Source organism: Hydra vulgaris, chromosome 13, assembly GCF_038396675.1.
Source record: "Hydra vulgaris chromosome 13, alternate assembly HydraT2T_AEP".
Taxonomy (NCBI): Eukaryota; Metazoa; Cnidaria; class Hydrozoa; order Anthoathecata; family Hydridae; genus Hydra; species Hydra vulgaris.
In genome coordinates, this window is record NC_088932.1 from 53122501 (window position 1) to 53129807 (window position 7307).

The 7307-nt window shown below is 27.9% G+C and overlaps 1 pseudogene; it reads right to left on the reverse strand.

Annotated features, from left to right (window-relative positions):
- Positions 1–6067: 6067 nt before the first annotated feature.
- On the reverse strand, positions 6068–6996 carry LOC136090223 (rhodopsin, G0-coupled-like; annotated as a pseudogene).
- Between the last annotated feature and the right edge of the window lie 311 nt (positions 6997–7307).

Sequence of the window (7307 nt, forward strand, 5' to 3'; positions counted from 1 at the left end):
AGTGATCAAACTCAGTATAAATTTCACCAATCCAAAAGACCAATATTTTGATATATAGGACGCAAGAAGCACGTAAGATGGCCTAAAAATCATAAAGCGCGTCATTTAGAGTAGTCAAAACTCAATTCTGATGTCAGAAATGGATTTCTTAACTCCAAAAACTGCTTTGTTGTATGTTATGGCAATATTCAGAAGTTTTCTATTTTTGCTAACTTTTGATAAGGTATTAACTAAGAGTTTAGAAAATATATATAAAGACCGGAAAAAGTTTAAAATTATTATTTTTTTTATTATTTGATAGACCTGCCCCAATCAAACCCTCAGCCAGTGTAGCGACACTTTCTTGTAGCAGCAGGTTATGAAATAGTAGATGAAGCAGCTCTCCCTTGTAGCAGCAGGCTATAAGATAGTTAAGCAGACTATAAGATACCAACAGGCTATAAGATAGTTGATGTATCAGCACTCCCTTGTAGCAGCAGGCTATAAGATAGTCGATGTAGCAACACTCGGCGCATGTCTTACAGTGAAAAATATAAATAAAAGCATTTTGAATGTTTTTAAAAATAAAATAAAAACATTCAAGTCTCTTAATTTGCGTTTTTATGGTTTTTTAAAAAAACTTAAATTTAATTAGTTTCCTCAATTAAATTGATGCGTTTTATTGTAACCTACCTGTACCTAATTTTGTATTGCTGAATGTCATAGTGTAGTTAAAAGCTATTATTTTTTACCATAAACGGTAAAAAATAGTCCTTTTTTTTGTCACAAAGGAAAAATGTTTTTCTTTATGACAAAAAAAAAAGTTAAGGCGGGAAGTTGGGAAGGGCGCTAGTTCCCCATTGTATCATTGGCCCTGGAAAATGTTATAATACGCAACATCCAAACGTTATTGGGACTATACAACTGCTGAAAGTTTTAAAGCTCTAGCTATTCTGGAGGGTAGTGTAAAATTAATTACAAGATTTTGTAGCAAAAAAGCGGGCACGTACAATACAACCCTTCCCCGAGTTTTCGGCCCTGGAAACAATTTTAACATAAAAGCTCACCAGGACAATACAAGCGCTAAAAGTTTTAGAGCTGTCGCTATTCTGAAAGCTGGTGATAAATTAATTGCAAAATTCAGTAAGAACTGACAACGTCCAAATAATACGTGATGTTAAATTAAACTTTGTAATTGAACTAAATATTTTTCTGGATTTTTGTATACGAGATTATAAGTAGTAAATCTCCATTTCTGCAAAGCCAAAGGCAACAAGCAGTCGAAAGTTGGTACTTGAAATTTATAAAAATATATAAACACTGGCGTAGCGACAGGGGGCGACGATAGTAAAATTTAAATGTATACATATATATATATATATATATATATTATATATATATATATATATATATATATATATATATATATATATATATTTATGTATAAATGTATGTATGTATGTATGTATGTATGTATGTATGTATGTATGTATGTATGTATGTATGTATGTATGTATGTATGTATGTATGTATGTATGTATGTATGTATGTATGTATGTATGTATGTATGTATGTATGTATGTATGTATGTATGTATGTATGTATGTATGTATGTATGTATGTATGTATGTATGTATGTATGTATGTATGTATGTATGTATGTATGTATGTATGTATGTATGTATGTATGTATGTATGTGTGTATGTATGTATGTATGTATGTATGTATACCAGATATATATGTTTAAAGTATTGAAGAATCATTTAACAACATTATTCTTATTTAAATGATAAATAATAATTTTTTTTTATAACAGTTTAATGAATGCCTTCGAGTCTTTACTGTAAGTGCACATTCCGAAATGCTCATTCCATAAGGAGCTGTTTCGCAAGTATACTTTCGAAATGCTTTTTTTCGTAAATTTCTTTTCACAAAGCATCATTACGGAATTATTATTTGTTTTTTTCGTATAATGCGTTACGGAAGGTGAATTTGCGCATGTACAACTTCCACATTAGCAAATTGAATTATGTAAGAAAAAAATACGAAAATTTTTAAAGTTATGTTTATCGGCCAATAACCCTTGTATTAACCCAATTTTTTTGTCTGAAAAATTCATTAATTAAAAAGGCTTTTAAAAAAAAAAATTGTTTCTTTACTTAATTAAAATCTAATGTTAAAACGAAGGGAGAAAAAAAAAAACAATTAAAAAAATGGCAGTTATTTTTTATTTCTTTGTCAAGAATACTGAATACTAAACAGTGGAAACACATTGCACAAAATTTATACATATATATATATATATATATATATATATATATATATATATATATATTATATATAATTAATATATATATTATATATATATATATTTATACATATATAATATAAATATATTAATTATATATAATATATATATATATATATATATATATATATATATATATATATATATATATATATATATATATATATATTCGTATTATATTATATATATAATATATAATAATTTATTTATGAATTATTAAGTGCGAGGTAGTTGCAAAATTAACACAAGAGTGAACTGACATAAGTGCAAATTGCATAAGTGCGCCGAATAAATTTGCATAAGTGTGCACAAGTGCGAATTGGCATAAGTGCGCCAAAAGAATTTAGTGCATAAGTGCAAGCTGTTATAAATGCAAAATAGATGCAAAAACTGGCATAAGTGCGAATTGGCATAGGTGCGTCGAATAAAAATGCAAATTTTAACGGGACGACTGATTTAGCGCGAATTTTATAAGTGCAAACTGGCATAAGTGCAAACTGGCATAAGTGGGAACTCGCATAAATGCAAAATAGCATAAGCGCGCCGAATAAATTTACAAACATCGGCACAGGTGCGAATTGGCATAAGTGCAAACTGGTATAAGTGCGAAGCAGTTACAAAAACTGGCGTAAGTGCGAATCGGCATAATTGAGAGCTGGCATAAGTGCGCCGAATAAATTTTCAAAAATTGGTGCAAACTGGCATAAGTGCGAAGTGACATAAGTGCGAAATGCTATTTGCACTTATGCCAATGTTTGTAAATTCTTTTGGCGCACTTATGCCAACTTGCACTTATGCCAGTTCGCACTTAAGCATTCGCACTTATGCAAGTTTGCACTTATGAAATTCGCGCTTATTCAGTTTATATTTATAAAATTATTAAATATTCAATTATGTGTGTACATATATATATATATATATATATATATATATATATATATATATATATATATATATATATATATATTTATATATATATATATATATATATAAATATATATGTGTGTGTGTGTGTCTGTGTGTGTGTATGTGGGTAATACTATAGAGGACATATATCAGCTATTGCTTCTTTATATGAATACAAAGTTTTATATGTAAACTGCTTTTTCAAATTTTTTAGATTTTACAAACTTTGATGATTTCCGGGATATATTGGAACAATAGATGGAGCATATCCTACAACAAGTCCTGAGGGAGAAAATGTAGAATTTTATCATAATAGGTAAGGATTTTTTTTTTTGAACAGCCAAGTGATTAAAGTTCTTCAAAAGAAATTTTTTCTGCTTGTATTCAATAAACTAGATGTGTTCAAGGATCAGGATACTTTACCAACTCAGCCACTAACTAGGTTTTAGAAGCTCATCAGCACGTCCATATTATAGGGGATAACATCCCATGTTATCAGCACAGGAGTGACAATGGAATATCGTTTTGGAATTTGTTTGCAATATCCCTTTAAAAAAAAAACCAACAAATTTTATAGTCATTATTATATCTTGATTTACTTTACAACATTATCTTTCAGTAAAATGATCTTTAGGTATACGATTAAATGTAAAATTATAATGAGGAAAATGGTTCCAAAGCAATCTAAGAGAGGTTTTGTAGGAGAAATTAAAATAGTGACTCGATTCTTTTTATAATTATTAAACTTATCAAAGAATAAAAACAATAATAATAAAAATTATCAAGAAAGAAAATCTTTGTTATTCATAAAGTAAATGAAGAACTCAATCTGAAAAAAAAATTATCTTGTGAAATAAAAATAATATTTAAAAACACAGAAATGCTCTAACAAAATATTTCTTAAAACTGTGTTTATTAAAATCAATGTATTAATATGTAACATTGTCAATGTTTTTTGTAAATTTTTTTTTAAATGTCATAATACTTTTGCTTTTTTTTTGGCTTTTCTGGTACCTCAAGTTTTCTGATAATATCAGAAGACCTTACTTCAAATATGAACTTCAGTGACTCATTCGGTCATTTGATATATAATAATACTGATATTGTAAAATGCTATATGTAAAGAGCAAGAAAGAAAGTTAAGTTTGTTTTGTATCAATAGTTGTATCCTAAAAATGTACTTTTAACCTTAAAGTTTTTGAAACTTTAATAATTTAAATTCTAAAATTGCATTCCACAAATTAAAAAAAAATAGAATTAAAAGATTTTGCGGCAATTTTTGCAAAATGTTGTCTTTGTTAGGATATTAGAATTTGATTAGATCAGTTTTGCCAGTTTTCTTTTCCTCTCTTTCACTTAAATTTGAAAAATAAGTAGGTTTTATTACCGAAACTAATCGTATATATTATAAACTTAATAAATGCAAAAAACTTTTTCTCTAATTTATATATTGAACCAAATGGCCACGCTCTTCCTGTCACTTCAGTAATACAAGTCAGCTCAAACTGAGAGGCAATTTTTTTCAAACCATCTTTATTTGACATAAGTTTAAACATAATTTTTTGGAGTTTGCTCCGTGTGCAGAGGTTAGCTATCTCAAAGACCATAAAATGCTGGATCCGCCTCTGATCTATATTGTTTTTGATCTTACTGTTCTATTGCTGATTTGTTAACCGTTGTAACAAAAATAGGTTCTGTCGTACATTAGATAAAATCTAACTCGTGTTAACCATTTTCTTCTACTGATTTTGTCCTCTATCTCTATAAATATTATATTCGCTATGGTATTGAAAACTATTGCCATGATTTTTAATTAACTTTCTGGTAACTTCCAACGTAAGTAGAGTTTGCTTACAGCCTTGTTGGAGTTTAATTTTTTTAATAAAAATTTCAACAAGTGTTAGACATATATGCTTTGCTGTTTAAAAAGGGAAAACCTTTTAAACACCTTGTGTTAGACATATATGCTTTGCTGATAACCGCATAGCATATATGCTATTTGAATGTTAAGCAGTTGTTATTGACAGTTGAGTCTTGGACTAAATATAAGGTAACACGAGCATGTTCATTTAAATCCAGTGTTTTTTATTAAGTTACCAAGTTTTAATAAAAATAAAAAGTTCAATTTATTACTTTAGTAACACCTTTTAATTTATTTTTATAAGTTAATGCTTTAAAGTATAAAACTCAGAAATATTATTTTTAAATATAAAGTTAATTTGCTTTATTTAAAAGGTTTTCCCTTTTTAAATACTCTGCCGCTATAGGTCGCAAAGTTTTTTCCGATTCCGCCTTTAAATCAACGCCTTTTAAATTTTTCACGCTTGACTTTCTCAAGAGCAATCTTGAAATTTTTAAATTTCGTTTACGCATTTTCTCAACCTTTTATTTGAAGTCAAACTTGACAAAGCCAGAATTCAAAGTTTAAGTCGAACTTTACTCAAGTTCGCTTCTTATATTCTACCCATAACGTATTGAACATTAATCATTAATTCAAATCAAAGGTTTGACAGACTTTTATTTTCAATCATTAGATAGTGGTTTGCGCAACGACTACCGAAGCTATTAAAATTTTTTACAAGTTATGTTGTAAATTATTTTTTTATTCATAACTTTAAAACGTAGACAGTATGTATAGTCTTCCTACCGTTTACTAAAAATACTGAACGATGGTATAAGTATAGAAATGGTTGGTGTAGAATAGACTTACCAAGACCCATTTTTTATGGGTCCGAATGCTAGTATATGTATATATAGTTTTAAGGTACATCTTTGTTTGCTTATTTTTTAAAGATTTAAACAAATATACGTACTAATAAAAAAAATTTGCTTTATTTAATGTCAAATAAATGAACAAATTATTTTCAGAGAAATTATAATAATACTTTATCGGTACTTTTTCTGTTCCATTTTATAAAGTATTGAAAAAGTTTAGTTTTTTTAAGATGGTTTCGAAAATACTTATTAAAATAACAGTTCATCAATGCATTTGATATTGCTGATAGTTTAGAAAACAATGCGCAGAGGGTAAATATAACATTTGGAGATTTTATTTTGAAAACTGAAAGTATACTGGCACCAGCATATGGGGTCCAAATTATAAAGTATAATATCGCAGACCATAATGCTAACTTCAAGTAAACCATTTCTTGTATACCTCTACTTTCACCTAGTTGAGCTCTTTTAACAGTGCAGCGATCGGCAACTGCTTTCTTTATCGAAATGTAGGCAAAAACCAATATAGCAAAATGAAAATAAAACCAATAGAAATGACAACGAACTCGAATGTATCAATTTCCAATCAAACGAACATCGCATTTTATCCAAGTCTAATTCATACTCTGACCATCCAAATAACGGAATAAAAGGCCATAAAAATCCATAAAAATAACAAAAGAACAATAATATTTTCATCTTTATCGTTTTACAATATATAATGTAAAAAAAGGGCCACCTTATTGCAATTACTTTCATGATTGATATTATAACAGCCTGTAAAATATTAGACACTGTAATAAAAACAATTAGGAAAGAAGCTCCAATGCAAACAAAACTCTTTTTCAAAGAGTATACTTCATGTAACACCCAAAGTTCCGCTATGTAACCAATTAAGGTATGAATTACGTCGGAAATTGAAATGCTTAGAATAAAAACGTGCGGCAACTTGGTCACCTTGATCTTGTAAATAACTATATAGATTAAATGTGTATTTAGTAAAGTTGATAAAATGATGATTGCAAGGACACATGCAGAATACGCTGATACCAAAACATCCATATGTTGAACAGTATACTTTTATCTGTCTATCAATATTATATTAATATATGCCTATATTTAAAAAAAACAACAGATGCTTACAAACAGATGCATTTGAATGCATTAAACAAAGTTGATGACTTGTGCAAGGTTTTTCGGAAATAATTTTATTTATATATTCACTGTAATTGTAATTTATTATTATTATTATTTTTTTTTATAAAATAAACTTCTTTCATTTTTATTCATATATTCTAAGTAAATATATGAATAAAATTGGCATTATTTAGCTTATATTATGGTATAATGAGCACCTTGAGCGAAAATTGAAATAATTTTACAGAATTTTTAGGGATT